A 12,413-nucleotide genomic window follows, 5' to 3' on the forward strand; every position below is an offset into this window, starting at 1 on the left:
CTGAAGCAACGTGATACTTCAAAAAGACCGAGTATGCATGTGTAAAGACAATAATTCTAGCATGTCACAGATTCATTCATTTCACTGTGAATAAACAGGATGATTACCATGTCAGTATGTTTTTGGCCATTCATCAGAGTTTGTGCAAATACTATACCTAATTATCCAGAATTTCTGGGCATTAGTCTTTCAGATATCTGAAAATCTCATAGAACTGTCCAAAGAGGTATTGCTGGCCAGTGCATAATAAATGTTAACAAAATTAATTGAATCAGCTTCTTCCTTGGGGTACACAGAACAAGAGGAAGGAAAAAGAAACAAAGATTTCCTTATATAAGTCCATGGTTTTTATTACTTAAAATAAGTACTTTTTAGAATTCATAAACTGTTCATAGACATCTGATCTAATGTTTTGATTGTTTATTTTTGATTAGACATCTAAAATATATTGGTTGGATTGAATTCAAAAAAAATCGAACTACTGACTTAAAAAATAAAAATAAAATTGAAAAAATGTGTACATTAGACAGAGATGCCCACATTGCAATGTCTACAGCTAAATAAGAGGAGTCCCACCCAAATTAACCATGTATTTATTGTTCTTAACTTTAACCTTCAGCCTTTAAAACCTTCAAAACCTTAATGCTTTGCAGATTTTGTATGCTCATGCACTATCTGTTGTCTAAATCTAGAAATATTAGTGTTTAAATTCCTTTTAATTATCAGACTTGCTGGGTAATTTCCTAAAGTCAAAACCTGTTACAAATTCAGTCATCAAACTAAGATAACAGGAAACATAGGTACTAAATATCAGGTGCATATTTACCTCAAAATTTTCTTAAAAGATAACATTAAAAATAACAGCAGATTTTGAAATAGATTTTAATGTTTCAGTATTCTGGATTCTGTCCTGCCATGTATTGTTTCAAATATCTTCTTAGTTACTTTCATCATATAATGATGAATTTTCAGTTCTGATAAGAAAGGTATTTTGTAGACTATAGATTTAAACACATTTTTTGGTTTTCTTTAATATATATCACATTCCTCAGATGTATATGAATTAATTTTATTCTTTGCTTATAAAATGTCTGGTATTTTCCTACATTGGTATATACACAAAGAGTATTATTATTATTATTATTATTATTATTATTAATAATAATTTCTGAATTAGTCAATTTTCCTGTTATTAAAACCAACAAGATAATCAATCTGGAAGTCTCATAGGAGCATTTTTGAACTGAATATGAGTTTTGTCATTTTAAAATTAGAGGTCAGGTTCTGCCCTGAACTACAGGCAACCACATTTTCATCAGTGAGCTCATACTCATACACTCAGCAGCAGGGTCTGCAAGAACATTTGATTTTTTAAAGATCATACTTTAAATCCAACAATGAATTTCAGGTTTTGTGACACTTGGTAATGTAAATTAATCACCCTGACTTTGTAATTCCTTCTGCTGAGAGTAAAAGTAGAAGTTTGAGGTGGTGATGCAGCTTTTGGTGGTGATGCAGCTAATCTATGTAAGGAAGATTTAATGTAAATGGTCCCTACTTCTAACACACCCAGACATCTTTGTTCTGACTCAGAGATCATAGCTAGTGAAATAGAAAAAGAGTATGAGTAAGCATCATATTGTCCAGTAAAACATGTAAAGCAAAACAGCCCTACTGAGCAGGTACCTTGTTTAGTGGAACTGATGTGTGAGAGGTAATACACAGGCAGTGGATATGCACAAGGAACATCTTGGAATGAACAGTTTACAGGGGTTTACCATTCTCCATTTCAGCAATCCAAATAAATTAATTGTAATCATAAAAAAATATGAGATTAAGTTTATTTAATAACATGTATTAAGAAGAACTGTGAAAAGGTGCAACTGGGGAAAAAAGTCTCTGTGTTTCACCATTCTGCAGTCTGAATTTAATAGGGAAAAGTAGTAAGACCTTCTTGAGAAATGCATATTTTAAAAGAGGCATCAGTTTTACAAAGAAACTTCACTGAAAATGGATGTATTAAACCATTTCCTTCCCCCCCCCCCCCTCCCCCCGCCCCCCTCATTTTTTTCTATAGCATTGCATGAAAAATGGTGGAGAAAATAAAGGGGATTTAGAAAAGCTTAAAAGACTTTGTGAAAGTTAATTATTACAATTAATCTCACCTGATTTCATGGAGATAAGTTCAATTTCACAGGCCTGATTCCAACGGGAGCTGAAAACTTATGTGTGTGACCTGTAAATGATATCACAAGCAGTAACAGAATTTGACAAATTGTTTAATCACTACAGTGTAGGTTGGCACATTTTTCTTTGCTGTAATAAAGTTTCTCTTCTTAGAAAGCATATGGATTTATATGTTTCTGAATTTCTATAAAATCTCAGATACACGCTAACATTGTTTTTGCCTAAAAAAGCTGAATTTGTTCACAAGACAAATATCCATACTTTTTAAACAATATATCTGCACAGGTCACTATTTTCAAGGACTTAGTCATTTACACTTTCTGGTTTTGCTTGGAACAGCTGTCCTATTTAAAAAGAAATTTAGCCTTCCTTCCATCAAAAAAATACACAATGCTATCAACATCAAAAGACAGTCTGTTACAAAAGTTTATATAAAACCAAATAATAGCTTTTCATGGGTAACAACTGGTGTGACAATAGTGAGAACATCTCAGAGAGCACCAGTACCAAATTATGGTAATTATAGCTGTATTATAATGTATGTAAACTGGAAAAATAAAACACACCTTTTAGAATTGGCAATTTCCATAATAAATCATGAACTCCGCAAGGACTTTTCACACTTGTCATTTTAATCCTCAGGTCATTTAGCAACAGCTACTGAAGTTACTAATAAACCATTGGAACTGAGAATTGATGAAGAGCTCTGAATTAGAATTGTCAGCACAGTCAGGTGAAGACAAATACTTTGTCTGCTAGCATTTTTTTTTCTTCCTTTCTAGGGGAAGCTATGTGAAATATCTTTATGAATTTATGAATATCTGAGCTTTTTATTCCAAAATTGAACTATTTTATTATTTATTTGTAACAAACTGAAATACATATGTTATAAAGCAGATCTTTCATCTGATAAGGATTTTTTTTTTTTATTTTTTACAACAGAATTTTTGGCTTACTTTGGTAATGAAATGTTGATTATCAAATATATATATATATATGAAATTTTTCTTCTTTACTATTCTTTTTTTTAAAAAAAACACAAATTAGTATAGTTATACTTAAAAGTGTATTGCAAATGCTTTATTTTTGCCAAATAGAATTCTAATGTTACCTGCTCTCTAAATGCCCTCCTTGGTATTAAACTTTCTTTGTATTGTGTTGTCCAATAAAGTGATAGAACAGATTGTAGCTGCACTTTTCCAATGTAAGTGATGTCTGTCTGCAAGTTATGCTTTCTGTTTCAAGAAGTTGCCTCATATTTCAAAATTCCATGCAGCTAACCCACACTGAAAACATTTATTCACATTTATTCATGAATTAAGTAGTATTTCAGTTATAACACAATGTGACGTGCAAGTAACCCCTTAATCAGTTTCACATACATACATCATTTTGTAAAGTGTATCTTTTGCATTGTAGAATAATAGTAATTTAGGTAAATAATAATAAAGATAATACCAGATTAAAGATGATACCAGATTTTACCACAAAACATTTAATCTTATAGCACATATGTATGCACATACAGAGAGGACAGGGATGTATGAAGACTGTGTACATCATATTTCATCTTTTCTTTAACAACAACAACAAAAAAAAAGTACAGAGATGAGAAAATGTATATATAAACATAATATTTTTTTTTTTCACATAGTTATATCCTGAATAAAACTAGGTTATTATTAGTCAAAAAAAGTCTAATAAAAATTATGAGGATTATTTCATGTAGCATTTAGGTAAAACTAAAATATAATTAAATAACAGAAGAAATACAAGAATTATTAAAAAACCTTAACTTGATTTTGGGTTTTAAATACATTTAATGGCATGACATTTGCCTTGCTACAATTACAATATGAACTGTATCTGCATTATATTCACTTTCTTTATTTTTCATTATTCTTTTGCATGGAACTTCATTTCATTATGTGAATTCAGGATAAATCCAAGTTCAAATTTATATTACAAGAGCTTTACTGAAAGTCTCCATAGCTAGGTAATATATATATTTCACCATCTACCTTTGGAATCTTTTTGAAATCTAAGAAGAATGAGAAAGTATGGCAAACAGATAAGGTGTATCACAGGCAATTGTTTTCAAATTTAAATTTCAATAGAAATTCAAAAGAACAGCACAAACATGGAGGATAGTACATCTGGAAAAAAATAAAAAATAAAATAAAATAAAGACTAATTAATCTTGCAAACATTTTGTATTTGATTTATATTTGATTTATAACAGTAGTTTAACTTGAAAAAAAATATTTTTAAGGCTATAGAATTCTACATTTTCTTCTTTTCCATCAAATGGCTTGATTCTGAGTAGAAAATTAATCTAATAATTGCATACAAACTTCATGAACACATTAGAAGATGTGGAAATTCATAGTCACTTTCGTGTTTTAAAATGAGGAGTTTTCTCTCTCTCTCTTTTTTCTTTTTTCTTTTTTTTTTTTTAACTCCTAAATTCACATATTTTGTTTTTGAATGTGTTTATATCATTAGAAGAAGTTGAATAGTTAAACAAATATTTTTTAATAAGCCGTCTACTGGGCAAATCCTGTTTTATTTCCATTCCTCTTCCATCAGATCTGTTACTTGTCTAGGTCTATTTAGATCTTAGTTCAGAACAGTATTTAGAAACTGTTATATGAAAATGAACAAGAAATAAACAGTGAACATTTTCTGCTTGTTTAAAAGTAGGTAAAAGTAGGCATCTTAAAAGTAGGTATCTACTTGCTTAAAAGTAGGTAAATTTTTAGTAAAATTACAAAATTTCAATATTTTACCATAAAACATCAAAGGAAAAGTTCAAAGTACTTGGCTCTCAAAATTATTTTTCTGTTCTTAGATGCAAAAACAGACTAATCCCTTATACCTTACAGCTTTTATTATTATTGTTATTATTATTTTTATTATTGTTAGTTTGTATCTATTTTTTATTTATTTTAAAACCTGTCATCTGTTACAGACTAAATGTGAAAAGATCAATCTTTTGATCAATCTGTACTCCATCTCCTCTTACTACAAAGTGACAAATTAACATTTGTGACAACATTCCTAAATATTAAGTTGCAGTGATTTCTAACACTGCTGAACTGAACAATGATTTTATGGTTCATTATTAACCACCATTCTGCATACTGTAAATCAGCTTGCATTATCAAAACAAAAATATATATATATATATATGTTAATAGCAGTCAGAAATGCAAGGATGCATCTCCAGTAGATTGTAGTGTGACCTTTTGCAAGTCACACTACTTTTGCACTTCTTCATGCCACAGCCCATTTGTAAAAGAGGGATTAGTAATTTGCTTCCTCTCAAAACTGTTACATAGAAATTTAATTGAGTTCTTGTTTGTATGTTTTCTCCACTGCTGAAAAATTCAGTTACAAGTTTCCATGAATGGAATTCTAATGTTCAAATAAATAGCTGTTTTGAGCAACTACTTTAATTTATACACAGAAGTATGCACAGTGAATAGCACAGTGAATAAATAGCACAGAAAATACACACTGAAAATAGCACAGTGAATCCAAACTCAAACATCGGTATATTTGTAAAAAAAATATGTCCACATAAGTTACAGAAGCAGTTTTCATGAAGGAATTACTTATTCTTGCTTTTACTTTTTTGTTTGTTTCTTTGTTTGTTTGTTTGTGTTTGTTTGTTTTTGTTTTAGGATTATAGCAGTTGTAGGGAGGAAGTATTTTTACACAGAAGTATAAAAAATGAAAAAAGAAATGAAAAGACAGAAAAAAGATTAGATGAATTGATACAAATATATTTGCATAAATATATTATGTGGATTTATTTTGTTGTTGTTAAGGAAGTAGACTGCAGCAGATTCCACAAAAGCAAATCTCAAAATTTAATAATATCAGAGGTGTTGGTGACTGTGGACTAATGGGTCTAATTAGGTCTAATGGGATCTTGCAGCTTTTTAATGGTTCAGAATTCTGGTGGCTGTAACTGATGGACCCTAGTGGTGGTACCTGACTAGAGACATGTCTTGGTACAGCACAGTGGGACATGAGAAAGATGAGAAAATCATAAATCTGGGTAAAACGGAAGAACAAATCTTCTGAGTTCTCTCATTAAATGTCTTGTCAGTGCAGGAGATTACATAACTTCTTTGATTTTATTTTCGTCATATTTTTTTCATATTTAAAAAAAATATAATATATTCTAGTATTTCAGTCCTTTGATGGTTAGAAACCTGATGATTTTCAATCTAAATCCAATTAAGTCCATGCTATACTAATATTTTTTTTCACTTAAATTTGTCCTTTATTTTGGGCTCACATTTCTTTTCTCACTTTTACTTAATATATTGACTTCTGTGATACTTTCTGAGTATCACATTCTCTCAGTCATGCATTCTCTCGGTTTACGCTTTCCCAGGTTTTTTGGTTGTCCTCAATAATTTATGTTCTTCCTTTTTAGGTTCACCGCAATATCCATTTTAGATATATTGTGTCATACACTTCATCATGATAATCTTTGATCAAACACATACAAATTATTACAGTTAAAAAAAAAAACAAAACATAGGTTTTGTAAAATATCATTAAAATTAGCTGAAAATATCTTGTCTGATGCACTTTAGACTTGCAATTGCCTATTTCATTTCCACAGTGTTTGTATATACTGACAATGTAAGTAAAAAATATACTTATCTGATCATCATCCTCAGTGTGAAAAAAAAGCGCTGTTAGTCCTTGCACTTTATATAATAATAATAATAATAATAATAATAATTATTATTATTATTATTATTCCTTTTCTTCCTTACATTATTCCTGTGATAATTCTTCTGTGGTAGCTGGCAATGCTACATATATTATATATATACACCAAACAAGATCTGTATTCTAGGCAGAAAAAGAATACTTGAATAAATTGCACATTTTCCAAATATTCCCAAATATTCATAGACATGATATAAGCAAATATAATTTATGAACATTCATAGAATCATAGAATTATTACGGTTGGAAAAGACCCTCAAGATCATCTGGTCCAACCATCAGCCACTAAACCATGTCCCTAAGTACCAGGTCCAACTTTTCCTTAAACACCCCGGGGACAGTGACTCCACCACCTCCCTGGGCAACCCTGACTGACTACTCTTTCTGATTTCCAACCTAAACTGTGGTGTAATGACCACACGGACACCAGGGTTCTTTTAGGATCAGTAACTACTACTACTTTATTGATGACATAACATCAGCTCTCTCTTACTGAGGGCCTAACTTCATCTCTCATATTGAGGACATAACTTCATTCTCATTCTTGCCTCACCATATTGAGGACAGGCTCCCTTCTTATACCATTCACCCCACAGCAGTACTTTTCCACTAACTATTCATTGGTCTACAACTTTGCCTGGCAACTGCAAACACCCAGCAACTTCCATGCCTTACTGGCTGGAGAACAAGCAACCCGAGAGAGCAAGGCATCTCCTGAATCACCCTTCTTTTTTGCCTCTAAACTCTTTACATTCCTGATGGCCTCATCATTAAAAGTCCGATGTTATCACCAGCCATGGGGCTTGTTGACCCCCATGGCCACACTCCCACACTAAATATCCCCTGGCACAACTTAAGTTTATTTCCTCTAACATTCTCCACTCGTTCTAATCTAGGAAGGGTGGTTTAGGTTGACCAGGGCATTTGTTGTGTATTAAATTATATACTGCAGTGATTAGAGAGAAACAGAAATATATTTACTGATATAATATAGTGATCTAACAAAGCTTTATCACAAATAAGACAGTGACTTAACAAGATTCATGATGGCAAGGTACACTTGATTATTTACTGCATATAGAACATGGTAAATCAGAAGTTAAAACAGTCTCCATGGTCCCACATGCTACATGTCCATTCTTTGAGCAAGAGGCTCAATATTGCTCTCTGACTACCACAAGACTAGATATTCAGTATCTTCACAATATCTGACATAAATATACAAGTTTTACTTACTCTTTCCTTGAGTTGGAGAAAATTCCTGAAGCAAAATATCAAAGACCTTAGAAGGTCATAAGAAAGAACATGACCTATAATGAGGCTGCTACATCCTGTCATCCTGAACATGTTGTGTTCAACATGACTTGTTGAACACAAGACCCAAAAATGTGAGTTGGAATCCAAATATAGAATACTAGAAACAGATTGGAACAGCCCCTGGTGAGCTGTTCTACTGTTGTTCCTAGTCCATAGGTACAACACTTCTCTGTTAGGGATTGAGAATACTTATTAAAAAATAAAAATAAAAATTATTTTTAAAGGCATTTAATGCATTATTTGACAACAACAGCAACAACAACAAAGTGATTTTAATTTCAAGGAAAACATTACATATCTTCTTCTATGATCTACTGTAATTTAGGAACTACAAGCAATCAACAAAAACAGCACAATGAAGTAAATGCTTCTAAAACTACGCACTATAATATATAATTGTATGTGAATCACTGAAAGCTATTGTGTGGACACAAATGACAACAGATGATTTTTTTATTTTTTTATTTTTTATCAAGAATACTTCAAAAATAATATAAAGTATCTTTCACTGGACACAAAAAGATGTTATTTTATTGTTAAGTGGCATGAATGAGTTTTTGAAGTGTAGTAAAGTGACAAAATTGTAGTGTATACTGCCAAATAGCTACTGTGTTCATATATAAATCTTTTTGTTTGTTTGTTTGTTTGTTTGTTTCAAACAGTGCACAGGAAGAAGTTGAATTGGATTCACAAAATCAGAAAAGGGCATTTGTACCTCATTCAGCTGTTTATGGTATTTGTGCTTGCTGGTTCTAAATGGAGGCTGAATGGATAACTCAAATGAGATGTGTTTCTCAATTAATTTTCATGACAATATCATTTCTTTTATTATGGAACATTTCTGATTACTATGTATTGTTATTATTAGGGTTTCTAACAATATTGGAAAAAGAAATACAAAAGAGTTTATCTTGAGATATAATCAAAATGTGTGTTGACACCCTGCTGTTGCCACTGAGTTTAGATAGAGTTAAAATGACTTGACACTTCACAGAATGCATCCTTATAAGTTCCTCCTTGGAGTATTAAAATTTATAGCCTATACAGTTAAGTACCTCACTATCCCAACGACATTGAAATTCTTTGGAGACTCTTTTGGGTCTTCAAACGGAGGGAGAGTCATCTTCTTCTTGACTTCCAATATGTATTTTCAACAGAACAATGACCAATGAAAATTTATCTGCTCTATAGTGAATATAGCATAATGCTCAGCTCATGCTTCAAGAGGGAAAGACTTTATGTGCACTAGATATCAAATTTCTTTAGATTTCTGTGAGAAGTGCATGTGTCCATGAGAAGCAATAACAGGAATTATATTTTTGCTGTTTACTTCTTCCTTCACTACCCATAGACTGGGTCTTTATGCTAGGAAAGTGGCTGTAACAGCTTTTATGTATAATAACTTACATGAGTATTTGACAAATGTCATAAAATAATAAATTCTTCTCATTAACCTCCATTAAATGATTGCTGAACAAATTATTATTGCCTTTATTAAATTTCTAAGAGAATTTGCAAAAAGAACAGTAAACAAACCTCAGGAGAATACTTTTTGCCTTCCACATAGATTCTGATAAATATCGCATTAGAATATTCTATACGACCTAAAATGAGTATCTTTGTCTTGGAACCCTAATGGTCTTAGTTCATGCTATTTTAGACCTCCGTACTCTGCTGAACAAGTCAGGCTGAAATAATTGCTCCATTAAAGGAACTGGTGCTATGGACTGGTGCTAAATAAGTCCCAATTCCAACTATTATGATGCAGATGAAAATGCACAAGGGGCTTGCGGCAACTAGAAGTCTCAAAAAAACAAACAAGCAAACAAACAAACAAAAACTTTGTGAAAATATTTTGTGTGAATCTCTTGATTTTGTTGATTTATAATGTAGTATTAAATAACCTGATTAGTCTCTTTCCTCTCATAGGAATTCACCCCTTGTTGGAATGTATACTAGGATTTCTTCAATGTCAAGTTGTACATGTATCGTTTAATAACAAAAACAACAAAATAACATAACCCATAACCTAACACATCATAGCATAACATAACTGTCATAACAATCATGAAATCATGTTAGTTATCATTTGCACTTTTATTGATCTGCCATTGAAAATCCAGTAAATTGTAGAACAGATTGTAACACTGTATACAAAATACATTTAATTGTAAAATGTTGCTACATTCAATTTGAAATGTATCCCAGAGGCAAGAGAGATTTAGTGAAAATATTTGGCCTTTAAAGCCATTGACTTATTTTTTGAACCAAGCAACAAAATGGCCAGTCTTAGTCTTTCATATGCCAGACAATGTTATTCAGTAAAGTATTAAGTTACCAGTTCAAATATATACTTAGATACAGTCACGTTTCCGCATTTAATTTCAGTGGAGAAAAATAAAATAAAATTAAAAATAAAGGAAATATATTTTGATACTTGAATTTACCAGTATCTATCAAATGAATTCAGCTGGTCAGCATTTCTTCACAAATCCTTTCATTTCTGCAGAAAGATATCAGGACATGGAAAAATGTCTTTCCACTCTCTCCCTATGAAACTTCTAAGCTCCTCTTCTTCTAAATTCTCTTCTATTTATCTAGTTTGTCTTGACACATGGCAGGAATGGTGTCTCTACAGTATCAGTTTTGAGTAAAAAGTAATTTCTTGTTACCCTGCTCTAAAACGGTCCAGCAAACTGAAACTCTTGTAAGGAAAAAAAAATATGTATCTCTATATATCTCTCTCTCTATACAGATATATCTTATAGGACTGCCAGCTGCAATTATGTCCCAAATGACCTCTAGCAAGACTTTCCACAGAGACTGATTGCCAGTACTTCCTTGGGTATAGAGGCCCCTCTCACAATGGAACTCTACTATCATGAGTGTGACCATGACCAGGTAGCAGTGATGGTTCTCAGGGCTAAGACAATCTATACCAGTGGAGGGTTGCAGTTATTATGACATTTATAACATGAATATTTTTTTCCCCTTTTTCCTAGTGTTTAACAAGGATTAAAACTGGAATAGTTTAGGAATTCAAACAATTATGGTTGAAAATAACCCTGTTTTCAAATTGTTATAAATGAAGACACAACTCAATCTGAATTTAGTAATACTTATAAAATGCAAGTAAGCAGCGCTGGGTGGGCAGGGAGTCTATGCTCTACCAACACGCACACACAACCATCAAACTTTCGAAATATATATAGAACATTGTTTTTTACATATTCATAAGAAACCTGAGTACGCCTATACATGTATGTCCTATCCCCGCTTCGTATTATAATTAATATTTTCACAAACTCCTCCTTTTGGCACCTGCACGGTGTCTGTTGGTGGTGGTCACTGGGGGTTGTGGGGATGAAGGCTCACGGTTCCAGCCCCATCACCGCTAGCAACCTTTTGTTCCTGCACAGACCTGTGGGTTCCCGGACCTCGTCCAGACCACAGGGGCGGCTTCGACATGCTAACTGTTTTTCTGCACATGCTCTGCCCCTCCACAAGGTCCCCAAAAGCATCAAAATGTGATTGACACCAGCTTATGCGAGGCCATCTTTTCCTGCATTTCGTTAACCCTTGAAACCACACTAATAATATCATATAACATTTAACAATAAATTTTAACAGTTTCAACCAGCAAACACCCAGCAACTTCCATGCCTTACTGGCTGGAGAACAAGCAACCTGAGAGGGCAAGGCGTCTCTTGAATCACCCTTCTTTGTTGCCTCTAAACTCTTTACATTCCTGATGGCCTCATCGTTAAGAGTCCGATGTTATCACCAACCATGGGGCTTGTTGACCCCCATGGCCACACTCCCACATCTTCCCCTTCTTTATTAATATCAGCCATCTTCTTGACACGATTACTCCATATATCACAGTACTGACTCTAAGAGCCCTTATAAATTCCTCATTCATTGTATACCCTGAAAGTATAAGAGATTTAAAGATCTTAAAGATACAGTTCCTAAAATGATGTACAATTTTTTCCACTGTATATAGATGAAGGGTAACTGATTTTGAAACATGATGAACCTAAACTGTTCAGAAGTGCTAAGCCCTCACAATTTCAAAGGAGAATAGTAGAGTTCGTGGCTCCTGTGCACTTCTGACAACCAAACATTTTACTTTCTTAGGGTAATTATCCAGA

The 12,413-nt window shown here is 32.5% G+C and overlaps 1 long non-coding RNA gene across 1 annotated transcript; it reads right to left on the reverse strand.

The window, feature by feature from the left end:
• Window positions 1–315: 315 nt before the first annotated feature.
• On the reverse strand, window positions 316–11,544 carry LOC118164238. Its single transcript, XR_004749387.1, has 3 exons — window positions 11,379–11,544; window positions 8,671–8,676; window positions 316–328 (listed from the first exon to the last, which is right to left on the reverse strand). It is a non-coding gene; the product is annotated as an uncharacterized LOC118164238 (long non-coding RNA).
• Window positions 11,545–12,413: the final 869 nt, after the last annotated feature.

Source organism: Oxyura jamaicensis, chromosome 1, assembly GCF_011077185.1.
Source record: "Oxyura jamaicensis isolate SHBP4307 breed ruddy duck chromosome 1, BPBGC_Ojam_1.0, whole genome shotgun sequence".
Lineage (NCBI taxonomy): Eukaryota > Metazoa > Chordata > Aves > Anseriformes > Anatidae > Oxyura > Oxyura jamaicensis.